Source organism: Mustela nigripes, chromosome 4 (genome assembly GCF_022355385.1).
Source record: "Mustela nigripes isolate SB6536 chromosome 4, MUSNIG.SB6536, whole genome shotgun sequence".
Classification (NCBI taxonomy): Eukaryota; Metazoa; Chordata; class Mammalia; order Carnivora; family Mustelidae; genus Mustela; species Mustela nigripes.
In genome coordinates this window covers 83,230,596-83,256,334 of record NC_081560.1, presented here as the reverse complement: position 1 = coordinate 83,256,334, position 25,739 = coordinate 83,230,596, and the positions used below count along the sequence as shown (strand labels likewise).

The following is a 25,739-nucleotide window of genomic DNA, read 5'->3' as shown; positions in this document are numbered from 1 at the left end:
TTTGGTTATAAAAAGTAAAGACGTGTTTACCTTTTAAGCTGCCTCAGGGAAAAAGAATGACAAATGAATGAGACACAGATTGAAGCCTTTAGTGCTCGTTTTTAGAATGTTTTATATTTCAGTGCCTTCACGTTGGCAAATCTTAATTCAAGATAATTTTACATTTTTCTCATGCTCAGTATAGGAAAATCTCAATTCTGTCATCTGCATTGCTACTCAGATAGTAGACATCTTGAAATTTTCAGTTGCAGGGCTTCTACCTATAAAATCATTTGGCCCCTAATTTCATATTTGCCAATGTGGATGCTTTTCAAGATGATGAGATTAACAGAGATTTGGGGTTAATAAATAGCATACACACTTTTGAAAAAAATCTTATTTTATTTTCACAACACTCACAAGGGGTTACAAAAAAAGAGAAGCAGTTAGTAGTCCTTGTATTACTGAACGTGTCTCCCTTCATCTGCTTCTGCATCCTCCCTGCCTGGGGCTTCCCAATGGTGACGGTAGAAAGGAGAGCTTAGTGGTGCTCCTTTTGTCACAGGTTAAACTCAAAAGCTAAACCAGCATACTTATAGTACCTGGTTTGAACTCACATTTGTGTATTTTTTTGTCCTATCCGCTGTGTGGCACATGATGTGTTCAGCAAGCAAAGTGAGGAAGTGGGTGCATCTCCTTCATAAGTCACCACCTTACTCAAGCAGAGCGTGGCTCATCTGATGGGCCATGATGACGACCCATATATAGGCTTAGTCAATGACTATAAGACATTATATACGAGGGGGGAAAGCTGGTAACAGGGCAGAAAGAAAATGACAATATTTCACTTAAAACAGATTTTACAGTGAAGTCAGCTCTTCATTTACCATCATTCAAGTTTCTAATGACCCAGACATATAAACAGTGGCATCTCTTGTCCTCCCCTACTCAAACACACACACACACACACACACACACACATTCAGAAACACAGCATCCTTGATGCCGCTCCCATGGTAACTGTCATAGAATAAAAGACGGAGCTTTTAGAGAACCTCTTGGTAGGCAAGTCAAATGAGGAGAGAAGCTATGATCAGCAAGAATTATAAAAGAGAACTGATTCCAGAGCTAAAACTCAAAGCTGCGTAAATAAGCTTAGATGACCCCAAAAGAACTTTCACTCTGCTGACTGGAGAGGTCATTTCATGCTAATAACTATTTGAAATTTGACCAGATTGAAATGTATCTGTGTTAACAAGCACCCTCCCATTAAAAGCCTAAAAAATTCCAGTCACAAAAAGGAATTAATAGACATTCATGCACATAGTTGTGTGAATTATTTCATTGTAGATACTGTTTTTCTTCTAAGAGTCACTTGAGAAACAAGGCTCACCTGAAAAGATCTGAATTTTTCCTGGGTAGAAGGGAATGGCAGAATGAAAATTGAGGTTATCCTGGAGCTGAAAATTCCTTGGTGAATGGTAAGGCCTGGAGAGTGGTGTGAGGAACCTGGGAGAAAAAGGGGTACCATGTGCCTCTGCAGGTAGAAATTTCCTCATAGCCTGGAAGATTCATGTGGAATGACTGTTTTAGATTTTAAGGAGATGACAAAGATACATATCAGACTTGATTACAATATTTATAATTGATTTAATAGCATATCAGTTCTTTTTTTTTTTTAAAGATTTTATTTATTTATTTGACAGAGAAAGAGATCACAAGTAGGCAGAGAGGCAGGCAGAGAGAGAGGAGGAAGCAGGCTCCCCGCTGAGCAGAGAGCCCGATGCGGGGCTCGATCCCAGGACCCTGGGATCATGACCTGAGCTGAAGGCAGAGGCTTTAACCCACTGAGCCACCCAGGCGCCCCAACATATCAGTTCTTTTTAAAGAAATGCAGTCCTTAAATATTAAGACTTGGTAGATATACTTGCTAGCTCAGCAAGATTATGGAGCTAAGGGTCCACCATAAATCATCAATAATAATTGAAAGTTTTTGATTTTCTTAATCATCTCCATTAAATGTTCTCTTAGCTATTACCTTATCACTTTCTAATAAAAAAATCAGTGTTTTTTTAATGATTTCCCCTGTTAAATATAAATTCTAAGAAATCAGAATTAATTTTATAAATTTTCTTTGCCTTGCAGGGGTTTTTTTTGTGTGGGGGGGGTGCACATAAAGTGAACAAAGGTGATTTCCCCCCAGGGCACCTGAGTGGCTCAGTCATTAGAGCATCGGACTCTTGATTTTGGCTCAGGTCATGATCATGGGGTCATGGGATCCACTCCCTTGTTGAGCTCCATGCTCAGTATGAAGTCTGCTTGGAATTCTCTCTCCTCCCTCTGCTCCTCCCCAGCTCACACACGCTCTCTCTAAAATGTAAATAAATAAATAAATAAATAAATAAAATTTAAAAAAATAAAAAGGTGATTTCCCCCTTATTCTACTTGTCAGTCTAAGCATTAAATACATACAGCCACAGGACATGCCTAAAATCATGAAATGGCTGCTTTTTAATCATTTATAATTTCTATAACTTCTTACAGAAGTGGACTTATTACTTTTAAATTAGAAAATAAATTCTGTGCATGACTTTCTATGAGAAATGTCGGTTATTAAAAAGTATTGCACCACAAATGCCCAGGGAGCGGTGACATTTATGAAGCACCTGCCATCTGCCAAGCCCTGTGCTGTTATTTCACTTAATACAGCACCCCTATGAGGCATGTCCACTGCAAGAAATCAGGGATGTTGGAGAGTTTATGGTGGATAATGCACAGCTGTCCATTTCTGTTGCCATTGTTGTCACTTGACATCAAGGGCAACTTGAGGCAAGAACTAAATGACTTAACATCATTTCTAGTTTCTGAAGTGAAATTGGCAATTGATGACAATGAATCATGTTGATGAGGAAGGTCATATTGATAATGGTAAAGTAAAAAATATGAAGAGACACTCAGCCTAAAGCTTTCATCATGACTTCAAAGTTCTCTACATAAACAATCTTTAAAAATTTACCATCCTCTTACTGCTATGCAGAGTTTAAAGGAAACGAGAAAATCAGGTACAACAGAAAAAAAAGAAAAAGAACAAAGCAAGCATCACACAAGAGATGAAGAAAATATTTTAAAAATCTTTCAAGATAAAGTAAGTTTACTAAAATGCCATATTATTCTGAAGTTAAATACTTGCTCTAAGTGGAACTTAGATAACAACTCATTGAGACGAGTTGTCCTGAAACTCATGCTTACATTATTTAAACACATATTCTTCATAAGGAAGCCTCCTAACCAATGAATACACACACATAAACACAGAGTACATAATATAAAAATAATATACATCTGAACGGTTAACTCTATAGATTACCTCTCAGAGGAAAGTCACTGAGTTACTCCTGTTTGTCACACTGAGTTATTAATTTGCTGGATTAAATGGATCCTGAACCACGTCACATACGTCATGTCATCCTTCATTTTCTCCTAACAGAATCTCTTCCCAGGAAGCTTTGTCAGAAAAGGACAACAAAAATACTGTATTTGTAGGCTTGGTGCCCTATTTTCAACTCCCAGGTAGGCAGTTATGTAAACTGTCATCTCTCTGCTCCCCGCTCAGGACTAGCACACTTGCTTCATGGGGCAGGATGTGATGAGGATGTAGCATTATGCCAATTTTCATGGTACTAGCAGACTGGGGAAACTAATGTGATGTCTAAAATTAACTTAGAGCAAGTTTTTTGACATTCTTCGGTGGTGGATAAGAAACTATTTTAGGAAATTATGCATTGAGTGCCTATATTCATGGCATATATGACCACAAATAATCTAGAAAAATATTGATAGTATTAAATCAAATTTAAATCTAAAGATAATTTGGAAAAATAAATCAGGGTGACAAAACATCCTTCATTAGGTTACACTGGCAGCAGACAACATACCTATTCAAGATTAATCAATAATGAAGGAAATTCAAGGAAAAAGCACTGTGTTGCATTCAAAGATCCAGAGTCTCTGTTTTTTTATCTTAAGAGGCATGGATATAGTCAATCCCTACTTTTTTTCCAAGCATAGCCTTCTTGTTGTCTGTCTGATGACATGGAAAATAAACATCACAGGAAATCAGACCAACATGGGTAAGTGCCCTTAGAGAAAGCTTTGTGGAAGAATGGAACTTGAATTGCTTTCTGAAGCACAGATAACATTTATACAGTTGGATCATGGAGACAGATAAGGAAATAAGTTGTTAGGGTGAGTCTGGCACAGAAGGACTGAGATTTCATAACTAAAAGCAAATTGGGCAGGCACAATCATATTGTAGAAGGCTTAAATTCAAGGCTAAAAATAATTTTTGCTTTTATTTTTTTTCTCTACAAGTCATGATGAGCCATTGAAAGTTTAATATATGGTGTTTTATAAATATGTACTTTATGAAGCTTAATTCTGTAGCAGTTTTAGAACAGATCACAGTAGGTGAGACAAAGGTAAAAGCCTAGGCACGAAACGAAGAAGGTCTGGATTGGAGTATTAGCAGTGGAAATACAAGGGATGAAATGATCAAGAATTACTTCAAAGAAAAAAATCCACTTGGCAGTATGTGAGAAATAACTGATTCTATATCAAGTACATCGCCCCCCCCCCCATGTTCAAAATTAAAAACAGAATGAGAGGGCTGCCTGGGTGGCTCAGTGGATTAAGCCTCTGCCTTCAGCTCAAGTCATGATCTCAGGGTCCTGGGATCGAGTCCCACATCAGACTCTCTGCTAGGTAGGAAGCCTGCTTCCTCCTCCCTCTCTCTCTCTCCCTCTCTCTCTGCTTGCCTCTCTGCCCACTTGTGATCTCTCTGTGTAAGATAAATAAAATCTTAAAAAAAAAAAACAAAAACAGAATGAGAACAAGGACAACTATTATATTTAAAATGGCTCACCAACTCTTTGTGAGAAAGAAATATGACCCTGTGAATGAATCAAAGCTACCAAGTGCAACACAGAAAAACCATGCGGTCTTGTTCCAAAAACAGTTCACATGAGGACATGTAAACCAAATAAATTAATATCCATAGGAAAAGACACAGTCCTTTTATAACCTCATATTGAACAACAAGATATAGTCTGGCATGAAGGAATGATATCTCTAAAAACAAAGTGGAATTCAATGAGCCCTTTAGTCATCTACAAAAATATTTTGGTGACCTAAGTGTCAACATTACCTGAAATCCAGAATTTAGCAACATGAAAGCAATAAATATTTGAAAGGTCAGAACAGTTTTCAAATGAAGCATTATGATGTTAAAGTATTTATAAACTCTAAGGAAGTAAAAGTAGAGAATCATTGAGTCATACAGTTGGAAAGGCCAAGTGCGATAGATTATATTACAGAAGATTTCATTAGGACATGTAGTTTAACCTCTTCTTGCAATGCAATAATTTATTTTAAATCATTCCTGACAGGCAGTTTTATTCTACAAAATGAAAACCAGTCTCTTTCACTGGACAACTAATGATTACAGGTCCATTTTATCTTTCTCCCAAAACTATCTCCTTCAACATCAATTTAATGGTCTACCCTGGTGTTAGGGCATAAAACAAGATTATTCTTCCTAATACACAGTAGTCCTTTAAATATTCCAAATCTGTCTTTACTAAAGATTTTGCTGGAGTAAATGTTCCAGATCCACTACTGATTATAATGAAAAAATATTTTACTATAATTATTTTCCAGGAGAAAGGAGATCCATAAATGAGGGAGAATATGTCTTTGATCCACATGCTTCATGTAAATTATCTCGTTTAATTTCCATCAAAACAGATGAAGAAAAAAATAAAACAGATGAAGGAAACTGGTTCTCATTTATGCTGTTTTTAAATGGATTTTTTAAAGTATTGTTGTAAGTTCATTAAAATCTTTGGAATTTATTTGAACGCTTGGTTTTTTTCTTTGATTTTTAATTATTCAAGCTTAATTTCCAACTTAGCAATTAACATCTCATTGTGTATATCTAAAGGAAGGTACAGGGTAACTGTAGGGAGGAAACATCTGCTGACCACGGGCACTACTCTAAGGACATTTTTATATTGTTTTGTTCAATCCGCCTATAATCCTATGAGGTAGATACCATAGTCCTCAATTTACAGACACGAATTTGAGTTCACAGAGACTAAGCAATCTGTCATAGATTATCGTAGCAATACAATTATCATGGTAGCAAGTAGTAGCTCTGGTATGCTACAGCTTGATTTCAAAACCTCTGCTTTTCGCATTTTAACAAATGCAAATTATAATGGCACTGATCTCATAGGGTTGTTAGGAGGACTGAAATGCCAGTGCTTGGCAGTCTTCAGAAAGCACCTGCTTGGTTCTGCATAGTGAAGTCTCTTCTCCCTAGTGAAATCCACTTACCTCAGACCAAGTTCCTAGGGTGCTGGCTATTAATTCCCCAGATAGTGTTATCAGTGAACATGTCTTCCCAACTGCACAGTATCCTGGAATTGTGACATTGGAAGTCTTGAGTATGCACCACATTTTTTATTTTCTAATGGAAAGGGGCCAGGAATAGGTACTACAAATAATAAAATCCTAAAATATTTTCACTGCCTCGAGCCTCATCTTTACCCCAATGCCTCTGCTAACCACTTCAAGCTTCATCCTAATATCTCAGATAAAATGAAATTAGGAGCCCACAACATCACTGCGTAAAACCTCTCCATTGTTTTGGGAATACAATCTGAGTTTCTTAGCATGAAATAAAATGTACGGATCGATCTGATCTTCACCCACTCTTTTTTTTTCTTCCTTCTCCTACTTTGCCACAGTAATGGCAAACTGTGGGTAACTCATGCTGTTTCACACTTCTGTCAGCTGAATCCAAATAGTCCACATATAACCCAAGAGTCTCACTCTTAGATATTTATCCAAGAGAAATGAAGACAACATATATCCACACAAAAGACTGTACACAAATGTTTATAGCTGCTTTATTCAAAGTCTTTTAAAAACTATAAATAACCCAAATGGCCATCAACTCGAAAATGAATTGACAAGCAGGGTAAATCCATGCAGTGGAATCCTATGCAGCAAAAAGGCAATAAACGACAGATACCCACAACAACATGATGACTCTCAAATGCATTGTGTTGAGTGAAAGAGGACAGATCCAAGAGACTAGACACGATATCACCCCACTGATAAGATAGTCTAGAAAAGGCAAAATTATAGGGACAGAAAGAGGTCAGCGGTTACCAGAGACTGAGGTAGGGGTAAGGGACAGACTACAAAGGGGCAAAAGGGAAATTTACCTGGTAACAGTAATGTTCTATATTTTGTCTTTTTGTTTGTTTTTTTACGGATTTTATTTATTTATTTGAGAGAGAGAGAATGAGGGGTAGAGAGGAGCAGAGGGGGAGAGAGAGAGAAGCAGACTCCCTGCTGAGCAGGAAGCCCAATGCAGGGCTTGATTCCAGGACCTGGAGATCATGACCTGAGCCAAAAGCAGATGTTTAACCAACTGAGCCACTGAAGCAGGCATCCCAGAAATGTTCTATATTTTGATTGCAGTAAATGACTACACACCACTGTAAATTCTTAGTACTGATCACTTAAAAGGAATGAACTTGATTATATATAAATTATACCTTAACAGATCTACTCTTAAAAAAATCACTTTAGGGGCTCCTGGGTGGCTCAGTGGGTTAAGCCTCTGCCTTCAGCTTGGGTCATGATTTCAGGGTCCTGAGATGGAGCCCCCATATCGGGTTCTCTGCTCAGCAGGGAACCTGCATCCCCTTCTTTCTCTGCCTGCCTCTCTGCCTACTTGTGATCTGTCAAATAAATAAGATCTTAAAAAAAAAAATCAAGTTATCTTTCAAGCTTGTCCAATCCTTCATTTATTTTTTTAAATAATGGTGTTCATTTTTAGACAATGCTTGCCCATTCTTCAAATCCAACCCTTAGGGGCATCTCGGGGGTGCAGTCGGTTAAGCGACCAACTCTTGGTTTCAGCTCAGATGGTGGTCTCATGGTTGTGGGGCTCTGTGCTCAGCATGGAGTTTGCTTGAGATTCTGTCCCTCTGTCCCTCCTGCTCCTGCTCTCTCTCTCTCCCAAACAAATAAATCCTTCAAAAAAATACAGATTCAAGCCTTAAGTGTCAATCTTCTTTAAGAAGTGATCCCTCAACTCCCAAGCAAGGTTAGGGGCTCCTTCCCTGGGCTTTTCTATCCCCTGTGCTAGTATCTGTTTCTTCCGATGCAAAGCAAGTCAGTACCACTGACACTGTACCACAAGCTCCATAAGGGAAAAAAAAAGCCTTATTCATCTTTATATCCTCAGGAACTCAGTGAAATATAAGTCCTAACAAATGTTTGTTACATGGACTAAAATTATGTTTGGAACTTTGCTGGCTTCTAAAACAGATGTGGAAATTACAGAACATACTTGATTTAACTCAAGTCTATGACAATTGTATAAAGTTTGTTTGCACATTAGAAATAGCATAATAAAGTTACTACCACACAGTTTAATTATAATACAATCCTTTAAAACATTTATACAGATATAATTATAGGGTTGTTCTAGTCTGATTGATTTTGCATATCTTTGTTGGTAAAATATGTTACATATATGCTAAATAAAGGAGAGTAAAACATCTCAGAAGTTGTAAAAATATATTATTTACAGCAGTTAATGTTTTAATAGTTCTTTTGCTTTTATTATATTTTGAGCAACTTTTTAATCTCAATTTATGCAAATGTGTACATATAAAATTATAACGCTCTCTGGACTAAGTAAGGCAACTGAGAAATCTCATTGGTCAAAGAGACGTTTATACGATGAAGATAATCCATGCAAATTAAACAGCTCAACTGAGCCTGTTTGTAATATTCCAAATTGCTTACTCTATCTTCTTTCCTTAGACACAAAAACACATTTTATGGCCTGATTGTGATTCAGTGCTGTTGGGAAAATAGTTATTATGAGATAATTATATCCCAACAGAATTTGAGGCACTTGGCTGCTCTTTGTATAGAATGTCACCTGAGGGGTGAGATTTCCATAACCACTTTTATTCTAGTAGAGCTGCTATTCTGATTCATAGCCTGCTCTATTTTCAAGCATTAGGCCACTGAAATGATGTTTATCAATCAAAAGAAAAATTAAGAGAAAAAATGGAAATGCATGTTGCACTAAGATTATGAATTCTTGACTCTCAGGTAAAAAATGAGAATATATTTGCGTCAGGAGGCAAAATTTATTGAAAGAATCAGAAGGAAGTCACAGATCCTGCAATGATTTTACCATCATGATAGTCACCATCCCCAGTCAAAACACAGACAGGCCTTCCCCTATGAGAGCACTGAAATGGGATATTTATACTCCTCAATACCCATCACATGTAAATGATGTAATGGTTAAATACTTTCATTTTCTAGAACACACAATCTCACCTACTTACAATGATTATGAACAAATTATAAGACCCAAAACTAACTCTTATCATGAAAAATATCGAGAGGTCTAAAGCTTTGGCATAAATATGAACTTTAAAATAAAATAAAAGTAGGGGGCGCCTGGGTGGCTCCAGTCATGATCTCAGGGTCTTAAGACTGAGTCCTGTGTTGTGCTCAGGGCTCAGCATGGGGTCTGCTGAAAATTCTCTCTTCCTTTCCCTCTGCCTCTCCTCCGCTCTCCCCTCCCCAAATGAATAAATAAATCTTTAAAATAAAATAAAGTAAAAATAAACATTAAAAATAAATAGGCTGAGCTATCTTGATCACTGAGTTTTGTTCCCTTCTCTTTTCCTTCTATGCTCCCCTCTCCCTACTTTCCTTCCTATTTCAGTGACCAAGGATTAATGGATGGAGCCACAGACAGAATTTCCTTTACGCTAAATCTACCCCTAGCTAATAGTATTTTAGTGAAATTTTATTTTAGTTTAAAAATAGATATATTAGCACATACTTTTTTTAAAAGATTACTTAAATAAAATATCCAGATGATACTGTGCATGCATAATAATTTTTAATACTAATTTTAATTAGCAAATATTTAATTTACTAGTAACCATAAGCCAATTATTACATAATGTTGTTTTGTTTTTCAGTCTCAAACAATATTAGGAATTTTTTTACTCTCAAAATTAGCTACAAGGAAATCAAATTATACTGAAGTAAAGTAGACACTTGGAGAAACATTTATTTTTGCACTTAAATGGTCAATATTTAATCAGTAGGTTAAGTATCCAATTTCAGGGTTCAAATGCAGAGTAGCTGCTACCAAAAATGTTAGCAGTAAATAGTATGAGTGTTCTTTCATGCAGTCATAGATTGCTGTCTTTTATCACTAGGCTGTTGTGGACAAAACCACACGAAAGTTGAATTGGTCATAAACTTAAAAAATGAATGCATGAGACGTGGTCAGCTTTGCATGACTCATTTGAGGATGAAGGATAATACACCCACTGCAATATGATTTCTTTTCTCCATGAAGTGTGCTGTCCTACTCTCAATATATTTCATGGCAGGGACATTTAATGGTGCAATAAAAATGCAAACATTTAATTCTTCCTGCCAAACACTCAGTGGCAATAAATCATATCATACATGAAGCAAAACTAGGCAAGCAATTTGCTATGTAGTTAGCAATATTCAAAATTGTGTTATAATATACTCTTTATTTTCTTGATTCCTTAGCCCTCTCTCAGCATATACTACTTTTGTTCTAATGATGAAAATATAAATACATATGATGTTATTTCTTCCTTTGATGTCTAGGTCTGTTGTTATGTTTGGTGAGAATAAACATTAAATTGTATACCGAACTTGAACTACGGCTCTCAATCACTAGCTTCCAGACCACGGGTAAATTAGGAAAGAGATCTTAACTTCTCTTTATCTTTGATAGAAAAAAAGTCAAGTCCAAATTATTAACAGTGTTTTCTTTTTTCTTTTTCTTTTTTTTTTTTTTTTTAACTTCAAACTCTACAGGCTGGGTCAAAATTTTCCTCTTGACTTCTAACTACTTACTCTTCTTAATATCTTTCCTGTCACAAAATGCTGTTTCAGGCTCTATGATACAGTTATCTCATATGTAAGGGCATCTGTACTACTGAAATAAACAAGAATCTGTGCTTAATATGAGCTGGGTAAATCTGTGCCAATTGGGGCCTCATTCGGAGAGGTATTAAATAAATACTGATGGGATTATCTTGTCTTAGGAAATAAGGAAAAAAGAACCAGTGTCAAGTTTATTCACGTACTATAAGTACCATACTTATACCCCAAATACACCAACTTTACCCTGCATTCATCAATAACTGCTAATTACAAAATGTGTAAAAATGTGTTCCGTGTGCTATATTAAGAGAGGTAAACTTGATAATAAATGTTCCCTGGCCTTGTCTTGTATGAGGTCAGCCAGCATGATACAAGCACCTGCTTCAAACAGTGAAATGTATTCAATGCAGCAGGAAAAGTCGAGCATATAAGCCACATTATAATGGTTATTATAATAGTAGCTGTGTTTGTACAGCTAATGCTTTGGTTTCTTTAAGGACAAGAGAGTTAGTTATGTACTATTAGTGGACACATCGAAGTCTGACAGGATTCATTCCTACAGCCTTTAGGTCATTCTAGATTGAAACAGAAGAGAAGAACCCTGGATTTTCAGAGGACTCAACATCTGTACTGAAGAATGAGGGAGTGAAGGGACAATGGACTGGTGCCTCTGTTTCCTTCCTTGTCTACCTCACACCAAAAAACAAGTTTCTGTTTAAAAGCCTTGGCAGTGGATGCTAATTTTCCTAGTCCAAGTGGCTCAAGAAAAACAGGGATGAGTTATTTCTACTTTTTGTAAGTTTGTTACAGGTCTGAGTCAAGGCTTTGTAGGGAGTACATGTCTATGATTTTTTAAGCCAAACATAAAACCTGAACCCTAGATTAGCAATAAACATATGAAAAGTAAAAGAAAAGTAATTCAGAGTTTATGTGGTATCGTATAGTTTACCACAGTTTTCTTCAGGAATGCCTCTATTGCCTATTTCTGACATGGTATCTTTTATATCTTCAAAGCCAAGGCCTTTTTGTTTTATTTCTATCTCCCTTGAACTACCTATAAAAGCCATACATGATTCCAAGAAAAAGAAGAATAAGAGAAAGTGATTGACAGTGAAAAATAAAGAGTACAGCATTTGGATCCACACTATGCCTTTAAACTGACAAGGGATTAGCATAAAAGGGGAAAATACAAACTGAGTTAAAAACAGTTTCAGATGGGCTTCAATTGTTGATCAAGAAAAAACTGGGACCATTTCTCATACCAGTCACTATCCCAAAGCCTAATAAGCAAAGAGGAAAAGTATGACTTGAGAGTTATTTCTATCCTTGCAAATTTCTATTATCAAAAGGGTAATGCATATAAATTGTTGTTTAATAGAATTAACAAGTTCCAGATTCTGGGCTCTAGTTGTAGAGAGAGATAACTAAATTCTTTGATATGCCTCTCTTCATTCATTGATCTGACTTCTCCCATAGTTTCTTTGGGATAGAACATTTTATTTTATTATTTTTTAAAAAGATTTTATTTATTTATTTGACACAGAGAGATCACAAGTAGATGGAGAGGCAGGCAGAGAGAGAGAGAGAGAGAGAGAGGGAAGCAGGCTCCCTGCTGAGCAGAGAGCCTGATGTGGGACTCGATCCCAGGACCCTGAGATCGTGACCTGAGCCGAAGGCAGAGGCTTAACCCACTGAGCCACCCAGGTGCCCCAAGATAGAACATTTTATTTGAAAAACATTATGAATCATTGTTATAGTTCCTAAAACACCTTTAAGTGGGACTTTGTCCATTTTGCTCACTGCTGTATTTTCAGCTTCTCAACAGCTCCACACACAAACTGGTACCCAATAAAGAGTTGTTGAAAAAATGAAAAGTATGCAGTTTGATTTGCTTTGGGAAGTGAAAATTCAGCCACATCTTCAATGTCCATGTAGAAGGCTCCATATTTGTTGACATTTATGGATATGATATAATGTATATTGCTTAAATTACTATAAAACTAAAACTAATATAATACTGTATGTTAACTATGCTGGAATTAAAATTTAAAAACATAACAAAAGAAAAAAAAGGAAAAGGCTAGTCTTGAAAGTAGAAAGTCACTGGAGCAAATCACACAAAAAACACTTTTCTAAAAATATTAATTTTCCTATTCTTTTGTCTTATCTAAAACACCTGCCATTAGCAACTATCTTAAATATTAATTTAGCCATATTAAGACAGTATGCTATCTGTTACAGACTGAATGTTTATGTCTCCAACCCCGCAACAAATATGTTGAAATCCTAAACCCCCAATACGATGGAATTAGAAGGTCAGGTCTTTGATTAATGATGAAATCATGAAGCCCTCGTGAACAGGATTAGTGTCCCTATAAAACAAACCCTAAAGCTCCCTTGCCTCTTCTGCTGTGTGATGACACAGCAAGAATACCGCAGTCTGCGGACTAGGAAGTAGGCTCTTAACAGACACAAATTGGCTGGTGCCTTGATACTGGACTTTTTAAGTCTCCAGAACTGTGAGAAATAAAATTCCATTTTTTTAAAGCCATCTAGTCTCAGGTATTCTGTTATAGAAGCCTGAAAAGATGAAGATATTATCTGATAGAATTAACATTTTAATGGGCTAGTAAACTAACAATGATGAGTTTTATTTCCTACACAGTCATTTTACAAGAGAACAAGGTTAAGAGATGTGAAGAAAAGACAACCATTACCACAGGACTCTGTCAGAGTCTAAAGGGGAATCACAGGAAGGTAGCCAAGGGCTAGTGTGAAGGGCTGGAACTCAAAACAATCTTTACTTACTCAATAATTGTGTGTAAGGCCACTTTTATGAAAAATGATTCTGGCGTAATCATATATAGTTTAGAGATAGGAAGTAGCACAGAGCAGTGTGGCCTGAGTCAGGAAACCTGACTGTAGGCTCAGCTCTGCCAAAGAGCCATATAACCTCGGGCAAGACATTTAATATCTTTGGATGTCACATCCCAAGTCTGTAAAATGAAAGTATCGAACTAGATAGACTCTAAAGGCTGTTCCTGCAATAAAATTCTATGATCTCTTGTCTTTTCGCTGATTTGTCACAGAACATTTTAATATCATTGATTTTTTTAATAGCATAAAAAAATAAAACAAACACTTAAAACTTACTGCTACCATACTACAAGCATACAATGACAGATTTATTATAACCATATATGCAAAATGCACTTGAAGCTTGAACGGATAACTTTCAGTTTATACCTTTAAATAACATGAGAGAGTAGATCAGAATAACAGATCTTGGCTTAATAATAATAATAATCCATAAAAATGGGTCTTAAAATATCATAAAATATTTTTTAATTAGGAAGGCTACTGAGTTGCTAGGAGAGTAAAACTTACATACTCTCATCGTAAGAAAAATTATTTGACTATGTATGGTGATGAGTATTAACTACACTTGTGGTGAATATTTAGCAATATATACAAATATTAAATCAGTATGTTGCACACCTGAAACTAATACAATGGTGCACGTCAATTAAAGCTTAATAATAATAAGAAAAGTTAAAAATATCAAGGATATATATGTATCACCCTCAATATATATAGAGATATATAAATATAGGTGTTATATAAATAATCAAAGATATATATGTATCCCCCTCTATATATATAGAGATATAAATATAGATGTTATATATATCTATGTAGCTATATATAGATAACATATTATATAAATATATATAAAATATATATTTTTTATAAATATAAATATATAAATATATTTATATATATATTTAAATATATAAATTATATATATTTATATTTTTATATAAATATATATGAAATATATTTATATAAAGATATATAAAAAATCTATGTCCCTCAACCTTCTATCACATGATATCTACTAAATATATACCATATATGTCTGTATATATATAGTTAGAAAGAAACACACACCCACATATATAGTAGTTTTGTAAGTGTGTGAGGGGTGTTTCACCTCTTCCTATCTTTCTCACTCTCTCAACACATTTTTAAAGAAGTTGTGATAAATGAAAACATTAGAATTCATGACAGAAATTGAGGACCTGGCAGAGACCCAAGGAGAAGAAAAGTACAATTATTTCAATAAACACTTACTAGTAAATTATGTTCTAAATGGGAAACATACATCTCACATATACATGATGGTTATATATTTGTACATTATATGTTTTTTCTTTATATTGCTTTTGAATTTCACATTGGCAAAATAGTATTAGTGGGAGGTGAGTCTACTGGTGATTACTTCCTTTCCTATAAAATATGAGCAAAGCTGACTAACTCATTTGACAAAATGGTAATCGATAATTGCTAGACTCACGCTCATTTTCAACTGTATTTCTTTCTAACACCGTGGTTCACTAATATTTTATTTTTAATTTTTATTTTATTTTTCCAGTGTTCCAAAATTCATTGTTTATGCACCACAACCAGTGCTCCATGCAATATGTGCCTTCCTTAATACTCACCACCAGGCTCACCCAAGCCCCCATGCCCCTACTCTCCACAACCCTCAGTTTGTTTCTCAGAGTCCATAGTCTCTCATGGTTTGTTTCCCCCCGTTTTCCCCCAACTCACTTCTCCCTTTCCATTTCCCAATGTCCTCCATGTTATTCCTTATGCTCCACAAGTAAGTGAAACCATATGATAACTGACTTTCTCTGCTTGACTTAAATCACTCAATATAATCTCCTCCAGTCCCATCCATGTTGATACAAAAGTTGGGTATCCATCCTTTCTGATGGAGACATAATATCCCATTGCGTATATGGGCCATATCTTCTTTACCCATTCGTCTGTTGAAGGGCATCTTGGTTCTTTCCACATTTTGGTGACTATGGCCGTCGCTGCTATGAACATTGGGGTATCTGTATCTTTGGGATAAATACTCAGAGGTGCAATTACAGGACATACGGTAGCTCTATTTTTAATTTCTTAAGGAATCTCCACACTGTTTTCCAAATTGGCTGCACAAATTTGCATTCCCACCAACAATGTAAGAGGGTTTGCCTTTTTCTACATCCTCTCCAACACTTGTTTCCTTTCTTGTTAATTTTGGCCATTCTAACTGGTGTAAGATGGAATCCCAATGTGGTTTTGATTTGAATCTCCCTAATGGCTAGTGATGATGAACATTTTTTCATGTGTCTGATAGCCATTTGTATGTCTTCTTTGGAGAAGTGTCTGCTCCTGTCTTCTGCCCATTTTTTTATGTGATTATCTGTTTTGTGTGTGTTGAGTTTCACAGTGGAAAAAAGACAGTCTCTTCAATAAATGGTGCTGGGAAAATTGGACAGCTATGTGTAGAGAATGAAACTTGGCCATTCTCTCACACCATACATAAAGACAAACTTGAAATGGATAAAAGACCTTAATGTGAGGCATGAATCTATCAAAATCCTAGAGGTTAACATAGGCAGTAACTTCTTTGATATTGGCCATAGCAACTTCTTTCAAGATATGTCTCCAAAGGCAAAGGAAACAAAAGCTAAAATGAACTTTTGGGACTTCATCAAGATCAAAAGCTTCTGCACACCAAAGGAAATAGTCAAAAAAACAAAGAAACTACCCACGGAATGGGAGAAGATATTCACAAATGACACTACAGACAAAGGGCTGATATCCAAGACTAATATTTTTCTTATAAAGAGATATTTCTTATTTCCTCAAAGTCTTATGATTAATGGCTTTTAATGAAGATTGGAAAGGAGGTACATACCATAAAAGTCAACAATCAATGGTTTCAACAACTCATCTTCTCATTCATTTGTCAAATCTTTACTGAATATAACATACTAGGCACTGGTTTGCTTAAAATGTGATGTGATAAGTGATTTAATAGAGACACTGAAAAGTGCTTTCAAAGGATGGAATGTGTAACTTCTAAGAAAGGAAAAAACAAACCTATCTCCTGATATCCAGAAGGTAGTTTGGTACTTATAGGGAAGCCTTGTTATTCTCCTATAGAACATAAATAATCCTATAGAATATCAACTTCAGACAAGCTCAATTCAAGACCATGATAAGATGAGGCCAAACAAGGCCACTTCATAAATTTTTCTAAACGCAGACAAAATGAGGTCACTGTAATACCCACAACATGACATACTTCATTTTTTCTCAACAAAAATGAGTGACCACTGCTCCTTTACCAATTGAAGCTTTATCTCACTCTAGTCTCCCCTCCCTCTAGATTAGATTTATTGAGATAATCATAAAATTATTCCCACTTTTGGACAGTAGAAAGAAGCCTGATTTTTCAGACCCTCTCTCAAATCACCCAACCAAAGCCAAACCCTATGTTCTTCCTAACATCCTCTTACTGAAATGCCTCATGGTTCCACTGAAAAATAAATGGCATCCCTTGCTGCAAGGAGTAACAAACCCCACCTGTTTAGCTGCAGATGGGTGCCTGGTGGTCTGAGCCCTGAGGCCATTGCACTCCTCTGGACTGGCCAGAGGAAGGAGATAACCCCACAGAGGAAGAGGTCCACTGACATATTTGAGTTCTGGAGAATGAGCAAGGATGAGGATGGAATGAAGAACTACCTTCTAGGCAGACAGAACAGGAATTACAAAGGACCAGAAAACAATACCCTTTGCTACTCTTCCGCGAAAACAACACAGCCTCATATTTCAAAGCTCAGACAAAATTACCTATTTTCTGTAATCATCCCATTTCCTTCAGGGGGAAAAAAAAAAGCATCTTTAAATTCCCATGGAACTCACTGTTTATGATACTAAAATAATAATAATTAACATTTACATAGCTTTAGCATGGGTCAGGCACCATTCTAACTCCTTCAGCCTCTAATCCTCTGAGGTAGGTACCAATTAGTGACAAAGTTGGGATTTGACTATAAGAAGTTTGACTCTTGAGTCTAACCCTTAATCACGATAGTATAATGGCAAAATTATACCATCTTTTTAAATGTGGTAATTTATCATACACCACGGTGACATATGTTAGACCTTTATAATATTTCTGAACTCTTCATCTGAGATGTGAGTTAACATCTCAGATTATACACTTCTTGAAGAAGAACTTATGACTAACCCCTTGAGTATCCCTCAAAGAGCTACCAAGCCACAGAGATTAGATTAATTTACATTAATCAAATAAATTAATTAATCACATAAGCCACATAAATGAAGCAACTAATTGAGCCACTTCATCAGTGCTTCTCAAACTTGAGTGTGCATTAGATTCTCTTGGAGGACTTGTTAAAATGCAGATGGCTGTGCCCCATCCTCCAAATTTCTACATTTGTAGGTCTGGGGTGGAGCCTAAATTTTATATTTCTACAGGTTGACACTGCTGGTTTAAGGAGTTCTCTTTGAGAACTACTGCTTTACATCATTTCAAATAATAAATGTTACCTATTTAGGTGACACAAAATGTGATGTACAGTTCACTACAGAAACATACACAGCCCAAACTGTAGAAATATAGGAAGTTGTATGGGTTAGAGAGTCTTAATTTCATGGATATGATCAATTTGAGAATGAAATTCTAATTAATTAAAAATAACTACTGAACTTATAAACAAACTTGAATAAAATACTTCATCTTCACATATGCCTACAAAGAAGATCATCTCAAATTTGATTATGATTTATCCGGAAGAGTATTTTTGACGTAAGTGTCTCTTTTGGGCTACAATATCAATGAAAAAATGTAATATATCATAGATTTCAAGTACGAATTGCACTGTAAATACAGGAAAAATATACCAAATGTTTTTCTGTATCTGTCAGAAAAAGAAAGTCTAGTCACATTGACATATTCATAATAATTAAACAACAGATACAATTTAGCAGACTGACAGATATAGAAGCTGCCTATGTCAGGTCAATTACCAAACTTCAGCAGACAATCCCCTCTAGAAATCACTTATAATTTCTATAGTAAATTATTTATAAAGATCAGTTTCATGACTTAAGTGGTCATGGAAAAGGCACTATTTACAAGCCACAAATTAAAATAAAGTATTAATAATAAATTAATATCACCATATCCACATCTCATGTATCAAAACCACAAGCAACAGATCCCAAAGGGCTGAAAAACTCATTATTACTTTATGTCAAGAAGGTGCTTTTGCCAGAGAACTGTCTGCTCCTCCCGTATTCCACCTCATCAACAGGCTTTAACTCCATCCATGGCAGCTATCCAAGCCTGGGTTACTTATCCGTTGCTGCCATAGAGTGAGAGACTTATGAATCCGCTGAAACTGGCAAACGCATCCCTACTGCTTCAGGATTTGCTCCATGGGCCTCTGCGACAGGGGTTGGTCATGGACTTTTTGCCTGATTCTTAGACCACTATTCTTGCTCTACTCTTTCAAGTCCTCCTGATCCTTGAGAGCTGTATCTCCTCTGACCTTTGGCCTCTGGATCTCTGCTCACTTGCTTTTCAGTCAACTGCTGTCCTGATACTGGGCTTTCCAATGGGACTTGCTCCCTAGGGCCCAGGTCTTCTGCCAATTCTTCTTGACCCATAGTCTTAATTATTATACCTTATGGCCTCTCGCTTGGAAGTTGTCTTTATAATAGGGATGCTTATAACCACCTTGTAAGTTTTTGTTTTACTTATTTTTAATATTATTAAAGGAGGAGAATAAAAATCATTGGTTTATACAGGTGATTTTACCTTTATGAACAAAACATTAAAGTCAGCGCAGACTTCGAGGTGCTACATAGCACTTGAGACATTCTTTGGGACCGTCCTCTTGTTCCCTCTCTGCTGCCCTGATTTTCTCCTTGATCTAAAATTTGTTAATTTACAATTCTGACCCCTTCCAATTTATGATTTCAAGGAGGATTAGGAACAGCTGGTCAGCAGGTCTATTGAATAGCCTCCAATAGATTTGAAGGGCATTATTAAATTGTCCCTGTGCTTTCTCTTCTATAATTACATTTTTTTCAACTTTGTTCTCACAGCTCTCCTTTCCCATCTTTATTCATGTTCGCTATCTTCATAACTTTTGCTGAATTCTCTGTATCTCTTCTCATGTGTAAACTCATAGCTCAAGATTAGTCCAGTGAGAAGACAATGGCTTGGTGTATCCTACCCCATTTGTTACTTTTTTTTAATACTTCACTTAAAAAAGTAAACCAATGTAGGCTTCCCAGTAGACTTTGTGCTATCCAGTTATATCTTTGATTTTGGAAAAATTACAAAGAACCAAGTCAATATCAATCTTCATGTTCTGAAATTGTTTTAGTTTCTTTTTTATTCCTGGGGAATTATGTTCAGTCACTGATGACTTATTTGCCTGTCCTCTCACTGCTGTCCCCAATTCAGTGTTAAGTGAGTGCAGGGATGGAGGAACGGGATAGGGAATTTATTGTTCTAGCAGCAGCAAAGGACATTGCTTTTCAAAAACAATACAGAACACAACAAAATAACTCACCAAAGAATCAAGAGTCATCACTCTTTTCTAAGTTGAAATTATGTGCTTTTTATAAAGTCATAACCATAGTATCCTGAACAGCATTATCTTTATGAAATGTGTAACTTTATTAACCATTGTTCATAGATTATTCTGAGGCATAAACTAAGGTAACAGGCATGTTCTTCTCTGATGATACCTTTCCTCATTCAACAAATAATTGAGAAAATCAACTACAACCTATTTTCAGCGTCTAGAATAATTACAGTATGTATTTTTAATTAAGATAATTTTAAATACTATTTTATGGTTTCTATTTCTAATGTGCTTTATCTGTGGATAAATACTTTTATTAGTTATCTAAGCACATTTTATGGTACATGGATATTATGGGAATAGAAAGAATTTAGTCTAATCTAAAGCTATAGTCTTTATTTCATTCTCCATACATTAGTTAAGGTTTCAGTTTTGTTGAATTGTCCTCTTTTTGCAGTTAATATGCCTATTTTCTTTTCTTTACTTTGGAAATTAAGAGGATATAGCACAGAAGCTGGTATTAAGTTCCAGTTATTTCCATTTTTTTAGTACATTCACTTTAGGAAAAAAAAATTCTTTTAAGTTTAAGTTTAAGGAGAATATTTTATACCATGTGCCAGATATTCAGAACTATTTTCCATTATGCATCATGTTCCCTAGAAGCAAATTCTAATTAAAAATCTACTCTTTAATTAATTTTTATTTAAAAATGAAAGCACAGAGGTGCCTGGGTGGCTCAGTTGGTTAAGCAACTGCCTTTGGTTCAGGTCGTCATCCCAGAGTCATGGGATCGAGTTCCACATTGGGCTCCCAGCTCCATGGGGAGTCTGCTTCTCCTTCTGACCTTCTTCCCTCTCATGCTCTCTCTGACTCTCTCTGACTCTCTCTCTCAAATAAATAAATAAAATATTTTAAATAAATAAATAATAAAAATGCAAGCACAAAAATAATCAAGAAGCCCCACACAAGGCCAACAAGCACACACAGATACACACACATTACAAAGGTGTGCTCTCAACATGCAAAGCAACAGCACAATTTTACTATCATGGTACTCAGACTCTTAAAGTGTTTTTCAAAAGTTTGGATTATCTAAAGATAAAATTTTAACACCTAATCTGAATTAGCTGTCTCATGTATGCTTTTCCTTTTTCCTTTTTTTTTTTTTTTTTAAAGATTTTATTTATGTCAGGGAGAGAGAGAGAGAGCACAAGCAGGGGGATGGGGCAGGCAGAGGAACACAGAGAAGCAGGCTCCCCACTGAGCAGAAAGCCTGATATGGGACTTGGTCGTGGACCTGAGCTGAAGGCAGAAGCTTAACTGACTGAGCCACCCAGGTGTCCCTCATGTATGCTTTCAAAAGTAGTGTACTAGAAGCACACAGATGGAATGCAGGTATACAGATAAAAAGAGCCAAGTTTGAAAAGCCAAATCTAGAACAAGTGCATCATGAGTTGGTGAAATCATGGAGAATTGTCCGGTTGAATCAATGGGCGAAAAATATAATCTCTATGAAAACTGGGTTTCAAACTCCTAGAACGCTGTGAAAGCTATTTATCCAATTGTAGTCCTTTTATGTGGTTTCTGACCTATTATTGCTGGTTTTGAAATACTTAGTCTACGATTTTGAAGTCTATAACTTAAAACATTGTCTTTTAAATTTTTTGTCATTTTATAAACTTGCATGTTTTAAAAATTAAAGAATACCTCTCAAAAAGATAAAAATAAATTCTATATTAGGTAACAGAAACATCACCTAATAGTTAAGAGTTCAATGTTCACAATTTATTTCCTAAGTCTATGGTTCCTATAACCAACTGGAGAGAGATACGGAGATTTTTCCTTTGTTCTAGTTATAGTACCTCAAATCATACTATGCATACCATATCCTCTGTGGCCCTCATTTAGCCTTGGGTGGAAGGAACATAAGGAAAAAGTGAGCCACAAACCTGGCTATTTGATTTTTTTTTTCTTTTTTGACCACGAGGTGTCTGTGAACTTGGAAAACATTTTCCTCTATTAAAAAACAAAATAAAACAAACAAAAAAAAACCCCAAAAACAAAAACTCATAAATTCTTACTTTTTGGAAGCCTATAAACAAAGAAGATTTGCAATTACCAAGCAACAAGCAAAACTCTAGTTACAAGTACAGTGGCAGTTTTTACATGGAGTTGGCAAGCATGTTAATAAGGAATCTACTTTCTGAATAGCTCAGGGTTTGTGTAAATGATACAGTTTATCAGGCCACTGTTAAAATAACCAACATATCTTAAAGCACTTTGTGTGTGAAGAAATTCATAAAATAAAAAGCACTGAGTTCTGCATGGAAGAATATAGGATATCAATCTCATTTTATCTTATACGGAAGAAACCTTTAGGGTGTTGGTATAGTAAGCGAAGCATACAATTTGCAGAAACTCTAGAGACTGTCATTTTTGTTACATGAGCTTGTATTATTTTTTCCAAAAGATTTATACTACTATATTTTTAACTACTATTTTCAAATTAAGACAGAAGGTGAACTTGAGTTTTCCTTAAGTATATTTTAGCTTCATCATCACTTCTTCAACAACCTCTTCCAAAAGGTACTTTATGACACTGCCATTTCCTGTGAAATTGTAACATTATTTAAAACTGTTAATGGGGTGCCTATGTGGCTAAGTCATTAAGCATCATGATCCCGGGGTCCTGAGATTGAGCCCCTGCTTTGGGCTTCCTGCTCTGTGGGAAGCCTGCTTCTCCCTCTCCCACTTCCCCTGCTTGTGTTCCTCCTCCCCTTCCCCCCAGTCAAATAAATAAATAAATCTTTAAAAAAATTAAAAAATAAAACTGTTAATATTTATCCAATCATGGTGAAGATATCATTTAGGATAAAAGTATAAAATTTAAAAAGGAAGTCCCCTCTCTCTCCCTTTTGTCCAGAGAGACAAGCTAAATAGCTCCTCGTGTTATATTCAAAATGTTATTCTACAAATTTAAAAAGTTAAAAAAAGTATAAGTTTAGTAACACAAATAGAACCATGTATACATATAGTCTGGCAAGTTGGACTGTAAGATAAACAGCTTAAAATGGAATGCTGGATCTGAAAGTAGTTGTATTTGAGATTTTGACAGCTATTGCTAAACTGCCCTTCAAAAAAAGAAAAGGCTACCATCAAAATTTATGAGAATAACTATTTCTTCCAAAACTGGATCCTATTAAACATTTCATTTTTTTTCAGTCTTGATGTTACTCTATATGAGCAAGAGTGAACAACTTGCCAAATGTTTATTTTTATTTTGCTCCTCTGAAACTGCTTATGTGATTTCATCATTTTTCCTTGGGTTGTTCATCTTTTGCTATTGATTTCTGAGAACTCTTTGTATAAAATAAATTATCACATGTTTTGCAAAAGCTTCCCCAGTTTATTGTTTGTCTTTTGTTTATGGCATTTTCAACTCTGTGAAGTATTTAACTTGTATGTATCAGATACATCCATGTTTTCCCTTATAGCCTCTGAATTAATGGGATATGTACAGAGGTCATCTCACTACAAGTATATTTTTTTAACTTTTCTTACCATTATTCTCTATTTCTTCCTTCCTTTCTCTTTCCTTTTTATGTTTAAAATTTTAGTCCATTTTTATATAGGTAGTTAGGTGGTGTTCCAACACAATTTACTGTCCAGCCTATCTCAATGAAAAAAAATGACACCTTAATCATATATCCCTCTAAGTCTGTTTCTTGTTCTTCTACTCTTTTCCATTAACCCTCTATTCTTACACCATTGCTATACTATTTTAGTATATTGCTATACTATTTTTTTTAAGATTTTATTTATTTATTTGACAGAGAGAGGTCACAAGTAGGCAGAGAGGCAAGCAGAGAGAGAGAGGAGGAAGCAGGCTCCCCGCTGAGCAGAGAGCCCGATGCGGGACTCAATCCCAGGACCCTGAGATCATGACCTGAGCCGAAGGCAGCGGCTTAACCCACTGAGCCACCCAGGCGCCCCTTGCTATACTATTTTAATTATCACTGGTGGGTTGTAATATCTAGCAAGGCTAACCTTGAAGGTTAATCTAGAGAGTTTTTAATAAATACAATCGAGGGGCACCTGGGTGGCTCAGTGGGTTAAAGTCTCTGCCTTCGACTTGGGTCATGATCTCAGGGTCCTGGGATGAAGCCCTACATGGGGCTCTCTGCCTGCCTCTCTGCCTACTTGTGATCTGTCTGCCAAATAAATAAAATCTTAAAAAAAATAAAATAAATACAATGGAAAATCTAGAGAGTTGTCAATAAATACAATGGAAAGTCAATGCTCACAGGGATGACGGAGAGCATCTAATCCAGCTTCTTTAATTTACAGATGAGGAAAGTAAAGACCAGGGAGGCACAGGAATCATGCAACATTCCACAGCAGTTCATGGGAACATGAGATGTCTGGCTAGTTTCCTAGCATCTCATTCATCTTTCTGAACCATGCCAGTAACTATAAGCATTCCCACAGACATCAGTATGTCTCAAACTTTCCTGGGCTGTTTCCTGATTTTTTTCTCCCTATTCTACTTTTTTTTTTAATGCCTTTGAAACTTCACTTTTCTATAAGCTTATGTGGTTTTCATTACTCTGTTTATTTTTATTTTTATTTTTATTTTTTTTTTAAGATTTTATTTATTTGACAGAGAGAGATCACAAGTAGGCAGAGAGGCAGGCAGAGAGAGAGAGAGAGGAGGAAGCAGGCTCCCTGCTAAGCAGAGAGCCCGATGTGGGACTCGATCCCAGGATCCTGAGATCATGACCTGAGCCGAAGGCAGCGGCTTAACCCACTGAGCCACCCAGGCGCCCCTCTGTTTATTTTTAAATACTTGTATCTCATGAATACTAGTAGAAGAAAACCAAACCTGTCTTCTAACATTCTTTGTCATGGCCTATTCAATTTGTTTATTAGAATCCTGAGTAGATTGTTTTAATGATTAAAAAAAAAAATTCCAAAGTGACACTCAATTGAACAGTAAAGTTTCCATTGACTAACCAGACAGTTACAAGGCAGAATCAGTCATCAGCATGTTAATGAGATCTATGGCTGGCATTAAATGGAAAGCATTGCAAACACTACTGAATGAATGAACATAATACATATCTGACTTCCATTAGATTTGAAAAGTCTGAAAGAGTTATATAAAAAAATTAGGAAACTATGCGATGGTGTTGTACACAATGATTCAGAGACAGAAACTTTGCCCTTTCCAAAATGAGAAAAAGAAAGTTT

General features: G+C 35.8%; 1 protein-coding gene across 4 annotated transcripts in view; it reads right to left on the bottom strand.

The window, feature by feature from the left end:
* Positions 1–25,739, bottom strand: part of MAGI2 (membrane associated guanylate kinase, WW and PDZ domain containing 2) — a 1,345,167-nt gene that overhangs the window by 1,139,790 nt on the left and 179,638 nt on the right. The window lies entirely within an intron of this gene.